Source organism: Meriones unguiculatus, chromosome 20 (assembly GCF_030254825.1).
Source record: "Meriones unguiculatus strain TT.TT164.6M chromosome 20, Bangor_MerUng_6.1, whole genome shotgun sequence".
Classification (NCBI taxonomy): Eukaryota; Metazoa; Chordata; class Mammalia; order Rodentia; family Muridae; genus Meriones; species Meriones unguiculatus.
The window spans coordinates 66829359-66855158 of record NC_083367.1 but is presented as its reverse complement, the minus strand read 5'-3'; the positions used below and the strand labels follow the sequence as shown (position 1 = coordinate 66855158).

The 25800-nt window shown below is 42.2% G+C and overlaps 1 protein-coding gene across 3 annotated transcripts in view; it reads right to left on the bottom strand.

The window, feature by feature from the left end:
- The window catches only part of Ipcef1 (interaction protein for cytohesin exchange factors 1), a 163683-nt gene that overhangs the window by 110763 nt on the left and 27120 nt on the right, over positions 1 to 25800 (bottom strand). Inside the window, exon 1 of one of the 3 annotated variants that reach the window (XM_060373281.1) lies at positions 12201 to 12215. The exons of the other annotated variants lie outside the window; for them this stretch is intronic. The gene's annotated coding sequence lies outside the window, so the exon portion shown is untranslated. Of the gene's footprint in view, positions 1 to 12200; positions 12216 to 25800 lie in introns of those variants that run through there. 3 annotated transcript variants of the gene reach the window in all.

Below are 25800 nucleotides of genomic sequence, written 5' to 3'. Positions count from 1 at the left end.
AAGAACTCAGAACTCGTCACCCTAAGATCCAGACTTACTGTGTGCTTAAGTCCAGTATGAAGGGATGGGAATCCCAGGAGTGTCTTCAAAGGTTTACACTGCACCTGTGCTCTGAGGTGCATAAGAAATGGAGTTCAAAACCACGGAGAGCCACAGAAACCATGGTCAGCAGACAAGTAAACGCTTCCCAGGTCCACTGCTGACTCAATGATCCCCTCCTATTCCTACCATGGTAGAGAGCACTAAGTTTGTTTCACTGCAGCCTTTGGGGTTAAAGAACAAATAGACTCTAAGGTGGGCCACGCATAGCATATGACATCCTCTGTTTAGTTTTTTGTTTGTTTGTTTGTTTTTTGTTTTTTGTTTTTTGTTTTTGTTTTTGTTTTTTAGCTTTTCATTCCCCTCCCCAGGATTCCTCGCCACAGGAACAATGATCAAGTTTTTTTCTCTACAAAAGAGTTATTTTTCTCCTTGGTGAAATCTGGAAAGCGTGTGCATGCTTTGAGGCAGCCAAACACTTCAGTTCAGCCTTGATATCCTTTGACTCCATAGCCCTTCACAGCAGTGAACAGTGTTAGCAGGAGGGCAGGGGACAGCGGTTGCAACTGAGGGAAAACCAAGTTTAAATCTACTAGTATCTTGCACACGTTGTTCTGGAGTTGAAACCGAAATTCCTCTTTTGTCTGGTTAGTTCTTTTCTCCCCTTGATGAGCTCTGTGGTTTTGCAACGTGAGTGTCCGAGGATTGTTTGTGCAGAGAGTGGAGCCCATGCAGAGCTAAGCCTGCGTGGATGGTCAGGGAAAGGCTGCCTTGTCAAGATTGGGGCCGTTCCTCCAGGATGCCCTTGGAATGATCCCTAGCAGTGCTCTCACAGTCTTTCCCCGGGCTTCACTGCAAACCTGTGTGGTGCCACGCCCAGCATGTGAGGAAGGAAGACACCACCTTGCTGACAGGTACCACTGACTAGTTTTCAGAGTTATTGAAATACCCAAAATTAACCTGTGCGCCCCACCTGCCCCAGACCAGGTAACCTCCTGGAATGCTGGGGGCTGTACTTCTTAGAATAAAACAAAAACCTCATGGGAAAACATAGTAGCCTATAGGTTTCTCTTAATAAATCCCTAGATCACATGTCTCAGGGCCATTTAGCTGGAAAATTCCAGGGAGTGGTTCTGACCAAAATCTATCTCTTGATCAGTATTTAATGTTTAATAAAGTTTGCTTTCAAATTTGGCCCAAAATGGTGGATTTGATTTTTCTCTGGAGAATCTCAGGATTAACATTAGCTGGTTAGACAGTGAGATTCATACTCAGGTCTTCAGATCTGAGGCCCAGGGCCCTTTAGTCACCAGCTCTCTTGCCTCCTTCAGTATTGTCTGCCTTTCCTCCTTCTTTGCAGCAAGCTTGAATTTTCTGTGAACAGTAAATCCCAACACACTCTTACAGACGGATGACTCCAGCATCAGCAAGCTCAGATATCCAGGAGGCTGATAACTATCTGTGGATTTATGTAGACCTCACCTCTGATTTGGAATGAGGAGAGGTAGGCAAGCAGTTCATTGATAAGGTGCCCAACACGACCACAGTTATCACGTGCAGATGTAGATGGCTGCACATGGGATCACAGATGAGATGTCACAGCCTGGAATTTTGTGAGGAAGATATAAACTCCTTAGAGTCACTGGAGAGCCAAACATGGACTATTCTGGCATCGCGTAGCCTTCCAGGGGTTTCCTTTAAGAGCAGTTGGGCTGAGTTCCCAGCTGAAATCCTAACTGGGCAGGCTCTGAAGTCTAGCACCTCTGTCTTCTGCTCTATCAGCATCACCAACGCAGGGACCTGAGTTTTTTATTTGCTGCCAAGTGAATGCTGGTGTCTCCTAAGCTCTAAAACAAGAGTTAAGAGACCTTTTTATTTCTTCAGGACTAAAGACATTCTTCACATCTTCCAAAATTCAGATTTTTTGTTTGTTTGTTTGTTTTGTTTTTCTAATACAATACATATAAGCCAATGCCTTCAGCGACATCATAGCTTCCTCTGTGGTCACAGCGTGTATGAAAAGAGACACCTAGTGGCAACATGTGGAAGTACAAGTTTTATTACCGTTCACATGCGGCTGAGCTCCAGATAGCACCTTCCCAGCTACTGGAACCATAAAACACGAAACAGAATTTTCTGAAGAAGCGTATTTTGTGTTTATTTCTGAAGAAAGTCTTTGTTCTTTTTTTCTTTTGACTTTGACCGCCTTACTGAATCGGGTCTCAGGAAGTCATACAGACACTGTGAAGCAGAGCACCGAGCGATTACAGCTGACAGCCGCCTTTCCCCCCCCTTCCCTGTCTGCATGTGTGCCGACTTCTGTTTTCACCTCTTCACAGACGTTGTGTGTGAGATTTTCCATTTGTCTATGGGTTGATTTATTCTGATTTGCAGTTAGGCGAAAGCAAAAATGGTTTTATTTTCCACCTGGCTCCCTGTGGGCCCCTTGGCTTCGATGGGTCCACCTTTTTTTTTTTTTTTATCTTTTTTTTTTTTATCAGTTACATTTTATTAACTCTGTATCCCAGTCGTGTCCCGATCCCTCATTCCCTCCCAGTCCCTCCCTCCCTCCCTCCCTCATCTCCACCGTGCCCCTTTCCAAGTCCACTGATGGGGGGGACCTCCTCCCCATTCATCTGATCCTGTTTTATCAGGTATCTTCAGGACTGGCTGCAAAGCCCTCCTCTGTGGCCTAACAGGACTGCTCCTCCCTTCGGGGGTGGGGAGACCAAAGAGCCAGTCATCGAGTTCCTGTTAGAAATAGTCCCTGTTCCCCTCCCTTTGGGAAACCAATTGGTTACTGAGCTACCACAGGCTACATCTGAGTGGAGGTTCTAGGTTATATCCATACATGGTCCTTGGTTGAATGTCAGTCCATGGGATGTGCATTGAACGTATGACAGGAGTCTACTGAGCGCATCTGAAAGACTCTAACTAGCAGTGTTTTCAAAGCAAAGACTCATGACCAAACCTTTGGCAGAGTACAGGGAATCATAAGAAAGAAGGGGAGTTAGTCTGCTGGGGAAAGGATAGGAGCTCCACAAGGGGTCCACCTTTGATCACTCCTTTCATTGCACGCTCGCTTGCCCTCACTTTCCCTCTGTGCCCACGCCCAGCCTTTAGCTTGCAACTCACTCTCTCTCCTTGCCTCCCCTAATTCCATTTAATCTCAAAAGTAAAAGTCACCAGGTCTTTTTAAATATGTTTTTCCCCTATGACCCTAGTGTTAAAGTATGGTTGTGTCAAAAGTTTATATTACTAATTGGTTTTAATGGCACAGATAAATCTAATTGCAATTTGTTTGATCTTGTAGGTTCAAATTTCTGGGATTTTATTTCTTTGATTTTACTTACTTTGTGTATTTGAGGGTCCCTATATGTTTTTCAGGCAGGTCTGGAACTCACAGCCTCAAGGAATTTTCCTGGGTCTTTCACCTTTCCTCACTCCCTTCTTTCCTTTCCTTGTGTGCACAATTCTTGGGTTCAAACCTTTCCCTTGTTACCACTCGTAAGATTGTACATCTGACAGAGCCCGTGCCCTCTAGTGAAAGCTGAACTTAATTTCAAAGTCCAAATATTCTAAGAATGCCCTGTAGACAGACCCAAGCTTTGGATACAGGCCTGGGTGGCTGAAACGCCATACAAGGAAGAAGCCCAGCGACCCTAGGCCCCAGGGGCACAACTAAAACCATGATCTCAGAAGTCAGTCTTCCAGCTACAGTCACCCAGGCAACAGAGAGAGAGCCAAGGATAAATGCCAAGCAGGCCTTCCCCAGATTCCTGACATGGGCCATTTTCAGAAAGGAGGTTCCTCATTCCTCCGTGACACCGATGATGAACAAGTGTTGAGACCTTCTCCTTTGATAATGGGAATAAGCCAAAGATGCTAATTACTGTGATCTAACAGCATAACATAACACTGGTAAAAAGAATTAGTAAAAGCTATGATGACTAAAAAAGAAGAAGAAGAATTAAGGGCTGGAGACATGGCTCAGAAGTAAAGGGCACTGGCTGTTTTTCCAAAGGCCCTGAGTTCAATTCCTAGCACCCACGTGGTGACTATTAACCATCTACAATGAGATGTTGCCCTCTTCTGCTGTGTAGGCATACATGCAAGCAGAATACTGTATAAATAATAATAAATAAATCTTAAAAAAATTAAGACCAGATATTTTCAAAGTATAGAATTCAACATGTAAAATCCTTACATATAGTATTAAAATTAACATGTAAATATAGAAAATTACCAAATACATGGTCATTATATTAAATTTAGTAACAGTTCCTCATACAAGAAATGGCATGAAAATAAAATGTCTAGAAAAACACTTATCTGAAAAAAAACATTTTTTTCCGTTTATAGTGATTGTAAACATATCCTAGTACCATAATGTCCCCACAACATCTATCTTGTCTTCTAGACCTTTTGGTTTGCTTGTTTGTTTGTATCCCCTTCCATATTATTTCTATCATCAATGAGCACTTGATTTTTGACATGGTTTCAAATAAGGGTCACGTTTCATGTTTCAAGCTAATAACAATTTTCCAGATATCACTGATAAACCAATATGTTACAAGCTACAAAACTTAAACCAGGGCACCTGCCCTTCACCTCCTCGCCAGAACATGAAGCCTGTGAAGCAGAACCTTAGAACTGGAGAGACGTATAAAGAACTCAATGATGGCTGTATAACTCTCCAAAACAAATAGTTTGAGGGGAAAGAAAGGACCAGAGATGCATACGGCAGCTAGTGAATGCAGACCCTTAAGATAAGTAGAACTCCACGGTTAGAAATAGACAGAAAACACACTCGTGTCCAGCACAGACGTTTGTTTTTAAACACACTGGCCTCAGAATATTTTCTCTAACCAAAATCTACCAGTTAAATGAATCAATAATGAAGGTTTAGCTTGTACACTTTAATTTTTGTGGCGTTTGGGGTATACACATGTGTGTCCGTGTATGTGTGCCAGTGCACAGACACATGTATGTGCTGGTGGGGCTGCAGGTCAGCTTCAGAAGTCTTTCATTGCTCTTAACCTCAGTTTTTGAGATGGGGTGTCTCATTGAACACGGGGCTCCAGGCTCCAACTAGACTGGCTAAAGGGTCCTCAGGCTCTGCCTGGGCCTGCCCCCACCTCTGTCCCCAGTGCTGGGTTTACAGGTGCATGGCACCATGCCTGGCTTGTACGTGCGTCCTGGGGATAGAATTCAGGCACTTCACAAACTGAGCCAACTCCCTGAGCCCCTGTAGCTTAAATGTCTGTGTCCTGGAAGCAATCTGGCCCATATATAAACTAAAAGTAACTGAAATGGGAAATATTTTGAATTTACCTTCATTGAAATACATGTAAAAACTTAGGGACATGATTAATATATTCTAGTGGGAAATTTATGCTTCAAAAGTATTTATTGAAAAGCTAGAAATAATAAGACAAATATGATTCAGTTTATGAAATTAGAACAGTAACAAAACAGTAAAGCCAAGAAAAAATAACTATAATAAAGGCAGAAATCAATGAGGAAAGCTATGAAGAAAATTAATAACAACAAAAGCTGAGAAAATGTAATAAAATAGAACTCCAACAAGACTAATGAGATAAAATATAAACAAAAACTTTCCAGTTACAACTCATAATTTGTCAATTGTTCAACTTAGAATCATTAACTCAAAAAATTACATTTGGATATGGGTTAAAACTAAAGATAAACCAAATAATATATGTATTGATTAATTTAATGTGGACACATTGCCCACCAATCTAGCATCTGAGAATAGATCCTGAAACATATACGTGTGTGTGTGTGTGTGTGTGTGTGTGTGTGCGCGTGTGTGTGTGTATCAGATCTTACTTTTTTGCATGATTGGTCAGTAAAAGTCAAAATTCTAATTGAAATTTTAAAAATGTATCCAGGAAATCAGAGAAAATTATAGGTCCTATAGCCCTTCCAGGTATGCGTATCTATTATACCATGTAAAGCAAATTCTATGAGCTTAAAACTCAGAATCGAGCAAGTAGAAGAGTCAGTCGGGTCTCAGGCCTGCAGCCTCCCTCCACTCACAGTCCCAAAGCTATTTCATGCAGACCTACATCTCTCAATGTTCATAAAAAACATCTCATTTCTGTTTTAACCTGACCAGCTCCTTTTATTTCAAGAAGTCCCTTTCCCCATCTCAGTGGTACTGTCCATCCTAGGCCCACTGTCTGACACAGGAACAAGCATGGAATGGAATTCCACTAGGGGACTGAGGATGGGACTCTGCCTTCAGTGTTCAGTCACCAAGCAAGCACAGTGCTTGGGGCTTAAGGATGGAATACTAGCTAGAATGGACAAAGCCTCTTACTTTCACATTTCATGGAAGTAAACACAAATGTTCTTTCTCAGTAATCCTTCTTTATAATCTGTTCCTATTAAATTCAGTAAGTTAAAACTGTGAAATTAGTGGAATTTGCAGGCAAATGGTGGGATCTAGAAAAGATCATTCTGAGTGAAGTATCCCAGAAGGAGAAAGACAAACGGTATATACTCACTTATATAGACCTATAAGATATGATAAACATAATGAAATCTATATACCTAAAGAAGATAAACAAAGAGGACCTGGGGTAAGATGATCAATCCTCATTTAGAAAGACAAATGGGATGTGCATTGAACGTAGGAGAAAACAAGTGGACAGGAGCCTACCACAGAGGGCCTTTGAAAGACTCTACCTAGCAGTGTATCGAAGCAGATACTAAAACTCATAACCAAACCTTCAGCAGAGTGCAGGACTCATATGAAAGAAGGGGGAGTTTGTATGACGTGGAAAGGATAGGCGTTCCACAAGGACCAAACATATCTGGGCACAGGGTCTTTTCTGAGACTGACACTCCACCGAAGACCATGAGTGGATATAACCTAGACCCTCTGCTCGGTTGTAGCCCGTGGTAGCTCAGTAACCAATTGGTTTCCCATAGTAAGGGGAAGAGGGACTATTTCTGACAGGAACTCAATGGCAGGCTCTTTGACCTCCCCCCACAAGGGAGGAGCAGTCCTGTTAGGCCACAGAGGAGGACTTTGCAGCCAGTCCTGAAGATACCTGATAAAACAGGGTCAGATGAAAGGGGAGGAGATCCTCCCCTATCAGTGGACTTAGAAAGGGGCAGGGAGGAGAGGAAGGGTGGGATCGGAAGGGAATCAGGGAGCAGGATATAGCTGGGATACAGAGTTAATGAAATGTAACTAATAATAAAAATTCAAAAAAAAACAATTAAAAAATGTGAAATTAGGGGCTGGTACTCTGCTCTTGCAGAGAACAGGTTCACAACTGCCTGGATCCAGATAACCCGTGCTTTCTCTTGTCCTCCCCTGGCTCCTACATGTGGTGGCGCACATAAACTCAGGCAAGCTCACATCTACACACATAAATAATAAAAATAAATAAATGTTTATGTGTGACATTATCACTAAAATATTCAAATCACTCAGCTACTGTGTAAAGCATGAGAACTGAGAGGTATAAGGAGTTGGCAAAGTTGTTACATATAGATGCAAACGTTTTACAGCAAATGTCACCAAAGAATAAGGGACTCCTGAAGCCTCTACCTCGTTCTCTCCTCCCTGAGCTTCCTGTGTGTTAGGAAAGGCAGAGTGAGTGACTACACAAATGTCCTGGCAGAGGTTATGTGTGTCACAGTTTAGAGAAGGCTAGCATGCCCCATACTGTCTTCCCCGGGGCGCAAACCCCTCAGGTCACTTACTGACAAGATGATGCCACAAGATGGCAGAGTTGGCCTCAGTCATATCCTTGATGGGCTCCAAAGCTGGGACTCCCTCCCCTCCTCACCAACTGGCACACTGCCTTATCCACACCGAGTGGATAAGAAATAAAGGTTTGTGGCATTGAGCTTTTCAGATCTAGAGCTTAATTTCAATATCACTGCAAGGCATCTACCCAGTGTTCCTTGTGGCTTACTAATTATTAACAAACGTCCTGAGATTTTGTTAAGATCTGTTTATATTTTTCCTGTGTAACCTAGTACCCAAGGTAGTTAGCTCCCTCTTTGTGATTTTATTGGGAACAGTGTCAATGTTTCTACAGAGGAAAACAAGCTGAACAGCAATGGGAATGCCAGAGAAGAAGAAACTTTTTGAACCCTGAGAACTTTACTCTCCCTTTTCCAGCTTCTCGCTGACTACAAAGTGGTACAGAAATTTTTCCCAGGGGGGTTAAAATAGGGCTACTCATCTGTAGAAATTACTTCAAACAATTTTGATATTTCCAACTAACACCTCATCATTCTTGCAATTGGATTCTATGCCTTAGAAAGCTATTTTCATGTTTTTGAACTAAAATATAGGAAGGAAAAAATTTTGTTCACTAGAAAAAAAAAATAACCACTCAATGTTAATCTGCCATCTAGACAACCCAAACAGCTTGCAGATTCTGTTTTTTAGGAACAATCTACGTCTCAAGCTTGCCAGTTCTTGCTTTATAACCTAACTGTCCTCACTCCTGTTCATAATATCATAGTTTGTGAAGAAAAAAAAAAAAGGCACCTTCAAAAAAAAAATATGTGGTCATCCATCCCTTCTTTACAACCAGCACACAAGATTTTCACACAGGGTTTATTTTTAAATAGGTCAAGAAACCCTGGAGTCAAAGTTGTTTCTCTATTAAAGGAATGAGACTTGGCCCCACAGATTCTGCTCTGGAGAGAGTGTGCTGGCGCCCTAACTCACTTGGTAACATAAATCAAATTAAGTAGATCACAGAACATAACACTGAGAGATACAACGAGGAAGACAGAAGAGGGAAAACATACTCCTGTGTTCACAATGGCATTCTCACAAACCCACAATATTCGCTGCCCAGGAGGAATATATCAAAATAATTAGACAGGCATTTCATGCTTAAGAATGTCGGGAAGGACTCAAAATAATCACGGGCTGAGAAACCTAGACACGTGTGAGTGAGAACTGAATATGAATTGCTGGCTCCCGCTACACATGCTCAGACTGGGAACCAAGCCTGGGAGAGCGAGCTCCCTTCACCACTAACTGACCTCCAGTAAGGAAGGAAATCGCTAAAATATTTTTGATTGACTGAAGGACATTTCATTAGCTCAGTGGCTACCTCCAGTCTTTCTCTTGGAAGCAATCAGTTAATATATATATATATTAAAAACGTTTTCGTAAACTATGATCCCAAGTTATTTCAATGTTTGCAGAACATCCTGGGGAGGCAATGAGAGGAAGACGGGAGACGGGAGCTACAGTGACAGGAGCTAGTGCCAAGTGACAGGCATGTGTGGGCGTAAGTGGGAAGCGGGAAAGAGGCCACATGTTGCCTTCACATTGGTTTCAGATGGAACCAGAATGGCCCATAATGACACCCGAGGAAAGAGCTATTAAGAATGTGCAAAACTCACCACCAGGTTCACTCTACTCTTAAAGGCCGGAGACCTGGCGAAATCGGCATTAAATGCACAACAGCCTGGAAGAGCTATTCTTCCCGCTGCTGACATTCACCTGTCAGCGCTCTGCGGCACGCCAGGCGTGCTCTAAACACTGTGCCCGCACTAATTCACTAACCCCTGTTCCAGCCGTAAGGGGAACTAGCCACGCCCCTTTCCATCCCATCAAAATGGAGACACGTTGTCTGACCTCCATACACCTGTGACGGAAAATCCCCCTCCCCCACAACAATAACTTTCGAAAAAGAAAATCAGTCATGTAAAGGTGCCAAAGGCCAGGACGGCACAGCTAAAAATATGTCTTGGACAAGATTCAGTCATAGCCAGCAGCATACAGAGCAGCGGTCCTCAACCTTCCGAACGCTGTGACCCTTTAATGCAGTTCCTCATGTTGCAGTGACCCCAACCACAAAGTTATTTTGTTGCTACTTCTTAACTGTAAGTTGCTACTTACATTATGAATCGTAGTGTAAATGTATGATACACAGGAGATCTGATAAGCAAATCCTGTGAAAGGGTCTTTTGACCCCAAAGGAGTCACAACCCACAGGTTGGGTTCCAGAGTCTACTTTCTCCACCCTTATAACGTGTCTGATTGCTCTGCAAGATGAGCCTCTTGACAATACTTTTTAAAATTAAATTATCCAGTTTGGTCATCAGTGGGACAGCCAGCTGTTACTTCACAGTAACTCAAGGTTGTACGTAACAAGAGATTTGGGAGCCATCCAATCCAGTTTTCCAATCAGTGAAGCTCCTCTGTAACGTACCTTTATCTGATGATGAGCCAGGCTCTAACTAAATGGATTTTTTTTTTCCAGAATGGAGAGGCGTCTCACCTACAGATTTTACTAAAAAAAGTCCTTGACTTTTGAAGATGGTTAAATTGTTCATTTCCATCAATACCTTAGGAAACCAATTTTGTAAGCCATCAGTGAAAGTATAAATATGAAAAGTATTATTTAAATCACTTGATACAACATCCAATTTTATAAGGCATTCTTTACCAATGAAGGCAAAAATCTAAATCCTATTAACAATCTCATCAAAACTATGCCTATGGGGGTAAGGAAATTGCTCAATAGTTAAGAACACTTGATACAATATCCAAGTGGGTTCCCTAGTAAGGGGAACAGGGGCTGTCTCTGACATGAACTCAGTGGCCTGCTCTTTGATCACCTTCCCCTGAGGTGGGTGCAGCCTTTCTGGTCCACAGAGGAAGACACTGCAGCCAGTCCTGATGAGACCTGATAGGCTAGGATCAGATAGAAGGAGAGGAAGACCTCCCCTATCAGTGGACTGGGGGAGGGGCATGGGAGGAGAAGAGGGAGGGAGGGAGGGTGGGATTGGGAGGGAATGAGGCAGGGGGCTACAGCTGGAATACAAAGTGAATAAACTGTAATTAATAAAACAATAAATAAATTAAATAAATAAAGGAAGAAAAAAAGAGAGAACACTTGGACTCTTGCAGAGGACACAGGCTTGGCTCCCAGCACCCATACAAGGCAAGACACAACTACGTGTAGCTTCAGCTCCTAGAGATCTGGTGCCCTCTTCTGGCCTCCATGGCACCTGCATGTACGTGACACCCATACAAACGTTCAGTTACACATATACGTATAAAACAAAAAAAAAATTTAATGCCAATCTCTTATACACATGTCAAAACATTAAGACTATATATTTGAAGATATCCGCACACCTGAGCCATACACCACACCTGACTGTCATACCATTGGGTGGGACGCCTAGCACCACCATGGCTTTAGTTACTACAGAATGAAAGGGGGATGATGCTTGCCACTGAAAGAGAGCGGTTGTAACGCTTCAAAGACAGGAGCCATACGCTTGGAACTAGTAGAAACTGCCTACCAGAGAAACTCCTGAATATTATTGTTTCCTGGGTCTAAGAGAAAATTAACAGACTAAGACATTCTAAACAATGACCACAACTTTAGCCTTATCCGCAGTCACAAAAGAAGGTGCCTTTGATAGATAACTCTGAAAGCAATATATTTCTTGCATTCCCCTGAAAACTGAGAATGATGGTTCATCCTTAAAAAAAAAAAAAAAAACATTTAACCAATAAGGGGTTTTATAACACAGTTGGGAGCTTAGGTATATAATCTTTCTTAAGTCATTTTATAAATCAAAAATCAAAAGGATAGCAAAAGAACTTACACCTATAATCACAGAACCTTGGGCAGGTCATTAGGGTTGAATTTCATATATAGGGATATCTTTACATTGTTATGCTTTCATATTATAACTAATTTTCTCTTAATTATTAATAAATGTATAACAATAAATACTCATTTTTAGAACATCTAACTTGCATCTGGGCATCTAAGCCCACACTTGCTTAAAAAATAAAATCTCCCCATTATATGATCCTATGCTTAACCAGTCACAGTAAGCTTTACTCAGATTGAGAGGATAATAAAATAATTAACCCATAAATAAATAATCAATCTGTTCCATGTAAAATAAACACCATCCAGACTCCATTTTCAGGGGAAATCCAAAGGTAACTGGAGTTGGAAATTGACCAATTGTATTATATTTCCATGTTAGCCTGGGAACAAATTTCTTAGTTTATTCTGATTTGGCTCATAAATGAGAATAACACAGTGGAAAATGGGGTTTTCAGATTATAAATGTCACTCAGAGAAAGAGCTAGCTTCAGAGAGTTTCTAGTTACATACCAAAATGTTATGAAGCTTCTCAGTCCAGGTCTGATGATGATGATCTACACAAAGGGAAAAAAAAAAACTAAATAAAGGATATCATTAGAGCTTCAATTACCTATGAGGAAATCAGAATCCTGTGTATCAACCTGAGAACAGGCAACAGAAGAGTTAGGCTGGTGGGTGTGGAATGGCTCAGGGCCTCTCCCAGAGAGCTAAATGCGTAGTTTCTTCCACTCTGAAAAAAGACGGGGGTGGTGAGCTGTGAGGAAGTCACCGGCAGGTCCCTGAGACCGAATGCTAAGTGCCATAATGAAAAGCATGTTCTAACCCCAAAACCCATACTCAGGCATGTTTTTACTTCGTTGTAAAATGCTCTGAAAAATGTGCACATGGAGCAGAGAGACAACAGAGCAGTTAAGAACGCTGGCTGTTCTTGCGGAGGACCCCGGGTTAATTCTCAGCACCGACATGGTAGTTCACAACTGTCTGTAGCTCCAATTCCAGGGAATCTAACGCCTTCTTCTGGTCCCTGAGGGTACCAAAAATCACGTGGTGTATTTGCACACATGCAGACAAAACACTCATACACATTTTTAAAAAAAAATGTGGACAAGTTCATTAATTTAGAACTTTCATCCATTTTCCTGGAATTTTGCCCATGCCAGAGTGTTTCAAATTAGTGATAATAATCCACTCGTTGTCTAAACTACATGTCTGTTTAAAATATGGATTATTCTTCTTAAAAACCTTTACAGTTCTGATTTCCCTAACTGTCTCAATAATGTCGTTTCTGGTCTAGAGAATCTACTGAATTTCATCTAAAGTCTAGGCTCCAGTGAAGGATCAACCACTACTTTCTGCGTGGCATATCACTCATATCCATCGGGGAGCTATTTCCAGAAGCCTATGGGTACCATGGTCAAGGATGCTCCAGTGTCTTCCATGGGGTGAAGCATGTTACACCTCCAGTGTGCTTTAGACCTCTGGGTGCTATAGATAATACAATATAAACGCTTCATTTATACTTCATTCAAGGTACTACACTGTCTTGTTTAAGAAATGAAACAAGAAAAGAAAGTTTCTTGTCCTATGCAGGTTCGAGTCTTTGTCCAATAAACAGTCTAAAGTTGGTTGAATCTGGGCGGAGAAAGCATGGTGACTGCAGAGTCAACTGTATTGTCACATGTCTACAATATCTCCTTGGCTTTGCTTGTTTTATCTCTCCTGTTGGGCTTGTCTAAATGTTTCCTCACAATTAGACCTAGATCAAACATTTCTGACTGATGAGTTGGGATATTTATATACATTTTTTAATTACACAATAGATTGTACAAATACCTTGTTTCAGTCACAGTTACATTAAATAATTGTCTCCTGTGAAATAAAGTGTCAGTGTTTAACATGGCCGAATGTGCTTAATCTGTATTGCCATTCCACTGAGGTGGGTATTTTTAAATTACCTTTTTGAATGGAAGTTTATTCATATTCATAGAAGCAGTAAAACTGCTTCTGGGGCCAAAATTTAAATACAGACATGACATACCTATCACTCTAAATCAAGAAACCTTCTGTTTCCATGCACAATGAGTCTAAATCATTTTCCTCCTCTTTCCGTTGCACAAAAGTTGTGTCTCTGGGCTCTTGTTTCACTGCTGAGTTACAGAGCAGCGAAACACCATGCTTTAGATGCACATTTTCCAACAGCTTCTTTAAATTATCCTGGTCAAACTAGAAACTGCGTCAGAGTTAACAAGTGCTGATATAGTAACCGTCTCAAACACTCGGTCATCAGCCTTTCTTCATGTTCTTGTCTTTGAATTTGGTTCACATAAAATCTCTATTCATGGAGATAACCTAGAACCCCTGCACAGATGTAGCCCATGGCAGTTCAATGTCCAAGTGGGTTACATAGTAATGGGAAGAGGGACTGCCTCTGACATAATCTGATTGGCCTGCTCTTTGATCACCTCCCCCTGAGGGGGGAGCAGCCTTACCAGGCCACAGTAGAGGACAATGCAGCCACTCCTGATGAGATCTGATAGACTAGGATCAGAAGGAAGGAGAGGAGGACCTCCCCTATCAGTGGACTTGGGGAGGGGCATGCGTGAAGAAGGGGGAGGGAGGGTAGGATCAGGAAGGGAGGAGGGAGGGGCTTATGGGGGGATACAAAATGAATAAAGTGTAATTAATAAAAGTTAAATAAAAAATTAAAAAAATAATAAATTAAAAAAAATGTCACAACTCCACTTCTTCCCCGGAAAGACTTTATGTCACTTCTTCCTTCTGCCCCAAACAGTAGAAACACCATTTCAGGATAAATGCCAACAATTTTATAAGAATTTCTTTGCATAGTAAACTAGATCATATTTTCTTCTCCTTTTACTTTGGACCTTATGATATTTTTTGTTTGTTTACTTTAGGATCACATCAAGAAAGGCTTAGAAATGTATGCATGTAACTTGAGTCACAGCCAATAATATGAATCTGTAGGCAGACAGTCCAGCCAGGCAGACCACCAACAGTCTCCCATCCTCAATGTCTAGGGTCCTGGCCACCTCAGAACTAAAGAAAGCTCTCGGTGACTAAAATTCAAGGTAAGCCCAGCCAGTTCAGGAAAGAGAGACCATGGTTGCTCTGTAGGTGGTATACCTGTAGACAGGCTTTCTACATTGCTCTAACTCTGGAAAGCTCTTGAAGAAAATGCGGTGTTCTTTTTCACTGACGAAAACTGCTTTACCATCATCACCGAGGAGTGAGTGTGACATTACTGTTCTTTCCAGGGTTTAATCCCATAAAGAAGTCAAGACAGGGCCCTGAAATATATCCAAGGAAAGAACGGAACTGGCTTTTCAATATTCGGAGTTCCTCACATGTAACAGTATTTTCTTTAGAACTGGCGTGCTATGCACTCCATTAAAAGAAAAAAAAATTCTTTCTTCCAATTCTAAAAAAAAACATTCTAGCCCTGGATTTTAAATCAAATAGTAATGGAAGCTGCATGGGGTGGGGGCATGCTTTGAAAATATAAATTGCTTCAAGAGAGATAGGTGAAAGATGTTTCAACTGTGAATCTCTTGCTAGAATATACATCATTTTTCCTTCCCCTCCACGCCGCAACATACTCCTATTATCTTCAAATAATAAGAGTGGCTGCCTGAAGTTAATTTAATCCCTATGATTTCCTGAGAAATGAAGATTGATGTCTCTTGAAAATTAGCCCAATTTTATCTTTGAACATGAGCTTAAAACTATTAAAATTACTACTTTCAATAATATATTAATCTCTTCAAGATTCTCACAATCTTACTAAATTTAAAAAAAAGATATTAGTGCCCAAGGTTTTTTTTTGTTTGTTTGTTTGTTTGTTTGTTTTTCATAAAAATTCAGCTTTAAGATACAATTGCCTTTAAAACTTTTCTCAAGTTTAAAACCGTTCAGGTTTTATTTAACCTTTTTCAAATGTATCCTGAAAATTGGTTTTTCTTTCTAAACCCAAAAGGGGAACAAATCTACTTTATTGTCTCATATAAAATCAAATTGAAATTAAGTAGAAGATAAATAGAGAAAAACATGAGACAGGGAGCTGATTCAGTCAGTAAAGTATTTGCTTTGAAGTAAGCTTGAGGGTGTGAGTTCAATGTTTAGAACCAACAGCGAGGAGGGGAGATGCCAGGCTTAGTGACGTGTTCTTGTAATTCCAGATCCAGGCAGGCAGAGTGTGCTACACCTCAGAGGATGCCAGCCCTTCTAGTCTAGTCTACTTATGAATTCCAGGGCAGTGAGAGACCCTGTCCTAAAACACAAGATGGAAGAATGACACCCAAGGTTGACCTCTGTTCTCAACACATACGTTCATGCAAACACACAGACACACTCATACACAAACACCCACCCCTACCACCCACTTACACACACAGACATCGAGACAAAAGAAACCTTACAAGAACAGCAGAGGTAACAGAAATAACAGCAAAGTGTTTGTTCTGGTTGCCAAATAACCTGTGTGTGCAGGCTAACTGCTGGATATCCTGCACTTGACTGCTCATGAAAACTTACCCACGTGGTCCCCAACCTTCTTCACACACCTACATACAATGCATCCATGCGCAAGCACACGCACTCACGCACGCAGATACATATATGTATATGCACACACACATACTTTCTGATGATTATTTGGTCAACTTTGCACAGTGACTCATACTTCCTCTTTGGCTCTAGTTCAGGGAGAAGAAAACAAGAGAACACAGGCTAGTGGCCTCTGTACCAAGAGCCCCTGCCTCTTTCCAGGCTGCCAGACTTCCTTGCTCTCCCCATAACACCAGCTTCCTTGAGGGTCTTTAATTCATCAGCCACATGTGGACATGTCTAAACTACAGGGCCAGAAACATTTCACCCTTCTTTCCAGGTCCCTCAGAGCCATGTCATGGAGCTGATTCATGCTCCTGAGTCCATGAATTTTCCGAGATGGTCCAGCATCCACCAAATACTCTCTGCCAGCCAAGAGAAACCTCACTACGCACATATGTATTGAGCAATTGCTGGTCTTCACCATAGCTTGGCAAGTCAAGACAAAGATTTTTCTTCCTTGCCCTATTCAGGATGCTATATTTCTAAATATTCACTATATTTTATTTTTTGGGGTGGTGGGGTTCAAGACAAGGTTTCTCTGTGTGGCCTTGGCTGTCCCTCTGTAGACCAGACTGGCCTTGAACTCCCAGAGATCTGCCTGCCTCTGCCTCCCTGAGTGCTGGGATTACAGGCGTGTGCTACAGCACCTGGCTGATACAAACAGTCTTAACGGTCTGTGAAATCTCTGTATATATTTGCTAAAGATAAAGGAAAGAAAAGGAAAGTGAGGAAGATGAAGGAAAGGGGCTTGTTGTGGTTTCAAGCTCAGTGCATTATTGTGAGACCTACCAGCCAGCGGGCTGTATAAGGAAGGACATATGGAAGCATAGGTGAGGACTGCTGAGCGAAGAGAACATGAAGAAGACAGGAGAGACACAAGCAAGATGCTACACAGCTTGGCCTCTCTCTTCTTTATGTATTTTAATATCCTTAGCTCTAAAGATTCTCAGGGTAGAGATTCTTAAGTGCCATGGAACAATACATAGGAAAAACAAACAAACAAACAAAACTTCGGGTGTCCTGACGTAAGCATACATGGCATCTGAAGCTACCAATGTACAAACCAGTAGCAGTGGCTTGGGGCTCTGTGAAGGGCTGTGAAGAAGCCAAGAGAACCTTAGACTAAGCATGGGAGAGAGGGAGGGATTGCCTGTAGGTAGATCTTAAGGGTATATGGCGATTCTGTCTTTTTTACTCTTCTCCATTGTCCCAACCCTGTTACATTTTTTTGAATGTTTGGTCCTTTATAGAGCAGGGTCCAGGTTTATTACTTAACACAGGGGTATCAGTTTAGGCACAGAATTCATATCCATGCATGTTAATTCCTGCACAGCAGGCAAGGAGCATTTGGGCCTTGTTGTTATCGTTTGTCCTGACTCTGCACGTGCCCCGTCGTTAACTAAAGCATCTCTTTCACTTCAGAAAATTAAGTTGTTTGGATAATTACAAATACATATTTGCACTGTTGTAAATTTTAAAGTGAAGGGGGAAAAAACTCATGAAACGGAGCATGAAGTACTGTCCTCAGATCCGGGAGCACCCACCCCACCGCTGTGCACTGTCTGCTCTGCGTCTTCTGCTCCCGTGGAGATGTGCAGCACAGCAGGCGTATACTACACATAAGCCTTGTGCCTACAATGATTAATCTAAGGTGTCTGAGTGGGTGGGGCCTAGAGCCGATATTTGAGCTGCTTGCCAGGTCACATTCAGATAATTTCACACAACAGAGACCTGACATTGTGCCAGACCAACCCAGCAATCACGAGGCTTAGGTTGGTACCCCAGTGAGCAGTCACGTTCAGGAGAGCAATCCACTCTTATCCTGACTTGTTGAAAGGAGTTCCTCATGGTGCAGAGGAATGTGAAGTCCATGTGTTCTCTTCCAGCATTTGAAAACCAGAACAAGAAACCTAGAAATACTCTTGGAAGCGAGACCAGTCACCTCCTTGAGGCTCGGTAAAAGGGCCGTCTCAACAATGCCATTAGTGAAAGGTCCCACATTCTCCCCAGAAAGAACTTCATAAATGGCAGAGATAGAACTGAACAATCACCATTTGTAAGAAAATACAGGATTTGCGTACTTTTGAGGGGGCAGTTCTTGTTTAGAGAGTCTTACCCTGTAGCCTAGGTCGGCCTTAACCTAAGCAGCCAGTGCTGCTCTCCAACTTGTAGTCCTCCTGCCTCCTAAGAACTGAGATTACAACCATGCCCCTGGCTTTCCAACTCAGTTTTACAGAAGTATTAAATTTTCATCTAAGATAGAAGTTTTGAGAACACACTAGAGCTTTTCTTTACACACCCCTTGACTTCATAGTTTTCTTCGTTGCCCTCAAAAAAAAAAAAAAAAGACAAATGCCTTTACAGCTGATTTGTAAAGAACAACTTAGTTATTTTCAAATGGGTTGAAGCTGGAAGCTTAACTTTAACTTTGCAAGCAGCTCAGGAGCCAGGAGTCAGTAGTGTAAAATCTGTAATCACAAATCAAGAAGACATCTTTATTTATTCATAGAAGAAGCAGACTGTGCCCAGTTAAAAATGACTCACACCCAAATAAGGCAAAGGAAAGGGAAAGCAACCTTCTCTTCTATAAAGCAAGGACTGTTCACAGCCCCTTCTTCCAGCAGAGGCAGAAATACTAATGCCGGTTTGCTAATACTGGTGTTGCAAGTGTGCGCGTGCGCAAATCCAATGCAGGCGAGGCGCCGATGCAGACAGCTTACGTGGATCCTGCGGTTCTCTCAGCCCTCCTCAAAGTACCACTTTTCTGTTGTTAGCCTCCTATGGCCACAACCAGTCCTCCATGCCTGTTTTCCTTAAGCTGTTCACCTGCCGAAGCACAGCAGAAGACGGAGCTGAGGAAGGCTACCCTGCCCGGAGCAACCGGCAAAGGTGGGCATCTCCACACTGCGGCTGCCTCTCGGTCAGTAGAGCGGCCATCACTCACACAAAGTGGTCTGTTCCCCTCTCCCTCCCTCCCTCCCTCCCTCCCTCCCTCCCTCCCTCCCTCTCTCTCTCTCTCTCTCTCATTGTGAGCTTTCTAAGAGTTTTTTTTTCCAAAAATCAAACAATTACTTATCAAATTCATCAGCTGGCTCATTACGTAAAACATGAAGACCCGTTTCTCTAAGTGTCTTAGACAGCTAGTGCCAGTGTAGACGCATTTCTCCCACGACGGCCAGTCATGACTGTCAGTTGGCGTTAGAAGCACCCTGGAGAAAACTTCTGAGGGGATCTATCTGAAGGCGTGTCTCCTACCAGGCTTAACGGAGGACCCTAGGCCCACTCTGGCTGTGGGCAGCGCCCTCCCACGTGATGAGATCCCAGGCAGCGTAAAAAGACTCAACACTCGCTTCCCTGCCTCCTGACTGTGAGCACAACACGACCCGCTGACTCGGGCTCCTGTCACTGCATCTTCCACACCACGATGGAATAGACCCATGAGCCACCAGCCCAAATCAGCCGTTTGTCAGGGATTTTTGTCACAGCAGCAAGGAAAGTACGCAGCTGAGCCGTGGGTGGTTCCTCCCAAGGAAGAAGCACGACTATTGTTCACTCACCGCATCAGAACACGTGGCAGACACGAAGTATTACAGTAAAGATGTCCCAGCAAGCCTCAGGGCGCAGTCTTCAACTCACTCAAATACAAACCTTCAGGCGAAACAGGAGTCCAGTGTTGGAGCTTGTCTCGAGTAAGGCTTTACTCTTTATCTTCAGAAACGCACACGTGTGCACGCATGCACACCCACATGCAGGCATGCACACACACACACACACACACGTGAAGTTATTTACTGAGAAATGTGCCCTCCTTTACTAAGCCATCAAAGTACACCCCCTCAGAAATACAAACCCAGCGAAGAGCAGTGGTTCGTTCCTGTAACCCCAGGATCGCTGTGTTAGAGAGAAGCCCAGAATACAGGTGCATTCAGGCCAGGCTACTGTGAGACCTTGTCTTAGACACAAAAACAAAAAGCAAAAACAAATAATATTTATATACACACACATGCATATATACATGTGTGTATCAAATTATGTATATGCACAAGTGATACAAATCTTCAGTTTCCAATGGGCTTTGTAGAGACAGACATCTCATGTTCCGTAATAACTTATTTTTCTCTTGAACAATCAGTAAGCACTCCTTTCAGACAATAACATAACAGAGATAAAAGGTTGCAGATGGATATTTGGACAAAACTGTTTTTATGGTTATAATTGATAAATCCATAAAGCAAGTTAACTCAGCCATTTACCAAAGCATATGTTTTGCAGTTAATTATCTTTGGGCAGGCACACAAAAAGTTCCACCAACTAAAATACTTCCCTGTGTTTGACAGTTTATAATTGAAATAAGCCTTATTTTAGCTATGTCTATCTCCTGGGCTTAAAAATTATTGTATCAAGTGTGGATCACATAGGCTCCTCAGTCTGTTTGCTGATACTGTACCAAAATACCACAGGTTGGGGAATTTATAAACAATAGAAGTCTGTTTGGTTCATGGCTCTGGAACTGGAAAGTTCCAGAAGTGGCATGAGATCTTAGTTATAAAATGACAGAACACCATGCATGCAGACTTCGGACAGGAATAACGAAGTCAAACTCATCTTTTTTTATCATAAGCCCATGTCTGGAGCACCAAACCCTTTCCATAAGAAAAAACATTAACACACTCATGAGGGCAGAAGCTCCGTGACATCTCCTAGAGGTCCAACCCCTAACACCAACACAATGACAGACGTGGAAGGGACATTTACATCCCATCAGTGTGTGTCTGTGGACTTACATAGTTCACCCATGAGCAGGCCCGGGTCCCACGGGGTTCCAAGTAGTGCTTTTGCTTGTACTATGCTCTTGAGATGCTTGCTGTGTTTAGGGTCCTAGAGTAACACAACCCTGCAACAGAGGTTGAGATCACCCAGAGGAGAATGCACCCCTGCTGTCCACAGACTTGGAAACCTTGGCCTCCAGCATGGTGAAGAGCTTGTTGCTCCTCCGTCCTCTCTACGTAATCCTCCTCAGCATGCATTGTAAGAACTGATGAGGATGAAGGAAGCCACAGACGTAGCACTGCTGTCTACATTTGGGGGTGGGTCACCTCCTGGGGAAAGACGGTAACAGCAAGCAGAAATCTGAGCTGTGCTCCAAGGAGTGGGAGAGTTTCCAGCACCAGAGACTGCATGATCCAGGCACTCCTCCAGCCCTGAAAGAGGAGTGTGGTGTTTTTTAAGTGTGCCTGTGAGTTTCCCGTCGTCCAGACTGTTGGAGTGTTTTCTTCATTTGCAGCATAGAAGCAGCCACATTCCAGTACTTGCCAGGAACATTAAATCCAACTAACTGGTTCTCAACCCAAATGCTTAGGTACAATCAACATTACTTATGAAATATGTCTAAAGGCCTATCTACTGGCCTCTATCTTAGACATATGGAAAATGGAGGTCTTTGAAATTATGTGTAGCATCCAATGTGGTAGATACTCAGAACTCTTATTGTGGATTAATATTAATCTATAACAAAGTAAGAATCACTAGTATTTATCCTAAGAGTTAAGTGTCTTCAGATAGGTGACACTAAAAAAAAATAAGTAAATTCATACCAGAAAGTCTCAAAATACATCTTAAGGCCCACAAAAATATGTCTTTTCTTAGTACTGAGAAGTTGTAAGATGGATCCCCATTACAGTGTATTCAATAAAGCACTGTGAATTTCATTGCGCTGAGTATTATTTGGAACCAAATTGGGTCCCTGTAATGCATGTGACAATATAGCCAAAATATAGCTATCTACAATCCTGGAAGAGAACCCTCACCAAAACCCAACTATGCCAGTGCCCCTTCCTTAGACTTCCCAGCCTCCCAAACAGTGAGAAATGGACACACCATACAGGCCCCCTCTACAGTGTTTTGAGGTTTCATTCCTAAGACACATGGAATAAATTTCCCTATAATTTTCAATAGTGAAACAGATATCTTCCTATTCTGTTGATGTGGCTGTGAGTCAATAGCTAATTATTTCTTATCTTTGGCATTAAAGTCTTAGAAATTTGAATTTTTAAAACGGGAAGAGGAAAGGTTTGGTGTCAAGATAGGGCCTCGTGTAGCTCAGGCTGGCCTCAAACTCTCTATGAAGTCAAGGTTAGCCTTGAACTCCTGACCCTCCTGCCTTGAGTTCCAAAGTGCTGAGATTAAACATGTGCACTACCATGCCTAACTAGAACCAAAATTCCATTTTAGTAACATCATGGAGCCATTCCATGTAAACTTCACATATTAACTTTATTCCGAATGCCTCTTAGTTTTTATATTCATCTGTACTTCTTTTTTTCCACTTGCTTGTCATTTTATTATACTGACTTCATCTGTTTATGGAAGCTGCCTCAAATCCTATCATAAGTAAGCCAGGAAATAAGCAAGAATATAAATAAGGGTGGCTGAGACGGCTCAGCTGATAAATAGTATTTCCATGAAGCCGGATGAACTAACTTTAAATCCTAGAGCCGATGCGAAAGTAGAAACTGGCGAGAACTGACTCCACGAAACGCACTCCGACCCACAGGGGCACGATGGCATATGTCCACTCACAGCACACACCCGCCCTACACACAATAACCACAAAGTGTTTTAAGACTAGAAATAATTGAGTGAATGAACATGCATAATTGTGTTTGCTTTATATTCATATTTATAATCTTGCATATGTAATTATACTCCAGAGGTCCTTCCTATTGGGCTCAAGGGTATTCCCAAAGTACCTATGAATGGAATTCGACAGGTCTATACATTTGGATAAAGAATATATTTTCTTTGTCACTAATCTCTAACAGAAATTTAACATCTTCAATTGTACCAAGTTGGCCACAAGCCATGTACTGTAATATGTATTTATTTCCCACTGCAATTCCTGGAACTCTGTTCCCACTTTGGTTATCTACAGCTTCTTAAGATACTGGGCTTGATACTAGATTATGCTATTGTATTTATTAATAAGGAAGTCATTGCTCTAACTGCACTTCCGCTGTGATATAAAATACCCAACAAAAAAGTAAGCCAGGGAAGGAAGGATTAGTTTAAGCTCGTAGTTCAAGTTATAGGCACTCACTGCAAGGAAGCCAAGGCAGCAGGAACTTGAAACAACTAGTCATGTCATACCCATGGGTAAGAGTGGAGAGAAACAAATGCGTTCATGCTCAGTGCTCAGCTAGCTTAATCTACTTTCACACCGGCCAAGACAAAAGACTGGCGCCATCTACTGTCAGGTTGGCTCTTAACCATATCCTCAAGACCTTCAAGAAAATCCTCAAGGACATGCCAGTGTGCCAGCTTTATTCGGATAGTCCCTCACTGAGACTCTTACCAGGCACCTGTGGGTTGTGTCAAGCTGACAGGTAGAACTGACCACCTCATATACTATTGTTCCGTGAGTTCTTTCCTATTTTGATCATTATATTTTACATACCTGTTGGCCATGAAATAATTTGATGTTTGCCTTATGCACTGAAAACATTACTCTGAAGAGCCTGTAAGTTCCCTTGGATTATAAAGAGCACAGAGAAGCTAGGTCTCTGACTCATAAGATCATAATCACTCAAATAGTACCACAGCAGATGGCTGACTAAGATCTCTGGTTGAGATCTACACCTGGTTGACAGGGAATGGCAGCTTTGCCTAGTTACTGAGGACCCCTTAAAGAGAAGGGAAGATGTTGGCTGCAGGGGTGTTCTAGCCCCTCTGGGGATAGAAGGCCATGTCTAGTACACGGGCAATTCGGCTTCCTTGACTTCAGTTTACATCTGCAGCTCCTGAAAAGGCCCAGAAGAGCTCTGCAAAACTTTCACCATTTCTGTTCTCGGAAGAAAAACAGCCCTGCTTAGAGAGCATTCAAAATGTCTCTGCGGAGCTGTACATCATCCGAAATACCTTTCTGTATTTTGCAAATTACCTAAGCCCCCTTCTATTCTTTTTTTCTCTCCTTTGTGTGTCAAGCTTCTTTTGCTTTTTCATCCAGACATCCTGACATTTTAGCACAATTAGAGTAGGGCAGAAATACAGGGAGCTGACACAAAAAGCTGTCAGTATGATTACCCACACACATGGAATAGCATTTTTAGGTGCTATCTCAATGGTCTCCACTGGGGCCGGGGCCAGAGACTGTATGCTTTGTGACTGTGTTGACAGGCAGTTAGAAAGACGACCGCCCCCTGAAAAGGTGGCCTGGGTCCATCTTCACCAAGAATATCTCATCTGAGGTCAGAAGACGTAGTAAGAACTGATTGCCACCACTGTGGTAAAAGCTGAACGGAGATAGAGCCTCCAAAGGGATCAATTCACGGAAAAGATCTCACGTTAAGTCTCTCGGTCCTGGATTATATTTACTTTTCAGATATAAAGCTAAGCTCTGGAACAGATTTCTTCCAGAGCTTTTTCTCTGGCCAGAGGCATGGCTGATATTTAGTGGTTAGCTTCTTTTCCCCTCGCTTCTGCATACCAAACTGCCTTCCCTATCCCAGCAGAGCTGTGGTTAGGAAATGGGTTCATAGCTCAGTAATAATGCATCCGGTTGTGAGAGACTCCTGAGCACACATCACTGAGTTTGCGAGATGGCGAGGCTACTATCGCTGTACGCAATGGCATTTTCACCTTAGCTTTGAACAACTGAATGTTCTGAAAGTACAGTACTTTACCTCCGAGCTAGTAGGGTAATTATCCTGAAATTCATTTCTATACGTGACTATGGTTCAACAATTAAACTCCACCTACTTGCTTAGATGTGGTATAAGAAAATCTTTCTTCTTTTGTTTTTCTTTCCTTTTCTTTCTAATCCTTTCTTTTCGCTTCTTACTGGTATCAGCAATCCCACTGAAGACTTCCTTTTACCTTCCCCTCAACTTGTAAATAAGACAAGAACAATAACAAGTTCCAAGTGAAGGTTTGAGGACATGTTTAGTCTAATAAGTGTGGCTTGCGTGGTTCACTGTTTTTTATACATCTATTTGTGTGTTGATAGTTTTGCTGAATTGTGGTTCTTTGCTAAGTGGTGTGTGTGTGTGTGTGTGTGTGTGTGTGTGTGTGTGTGTGTGTGTGTGTAACAAAGATAACCTCCCAATAAATGAGACTGTGTGACACTTGGTTCCCTGTGGAAATCATCCAGACAAACCTCTTACTTCTATGTCTAGACACTGACTCACTGACTCCAGTTTATCCCAGGTTTTGGCTGACAGTGAGCCTCCACTGAGTTAAGATCTCCTGAGTGCTGTAACTAAAGTGTTCACAGACCTCCCGTCTACAAGCTTTAGATATTTCCATCAGAAATCTGGGTCACACTGTAATTTTCAAGAAGAGACAAAACCACCACACTCCCCACTTCCTCTTTCATCCACACTTTATCTGTCTCGTTCAGTTGTGACCATGCAATATGAATTGTAGACTACGGATACTGTGGGCCCTGCTGCCCGGAGCTATCTCAGGGACTTCGCACAATCGCTACTCA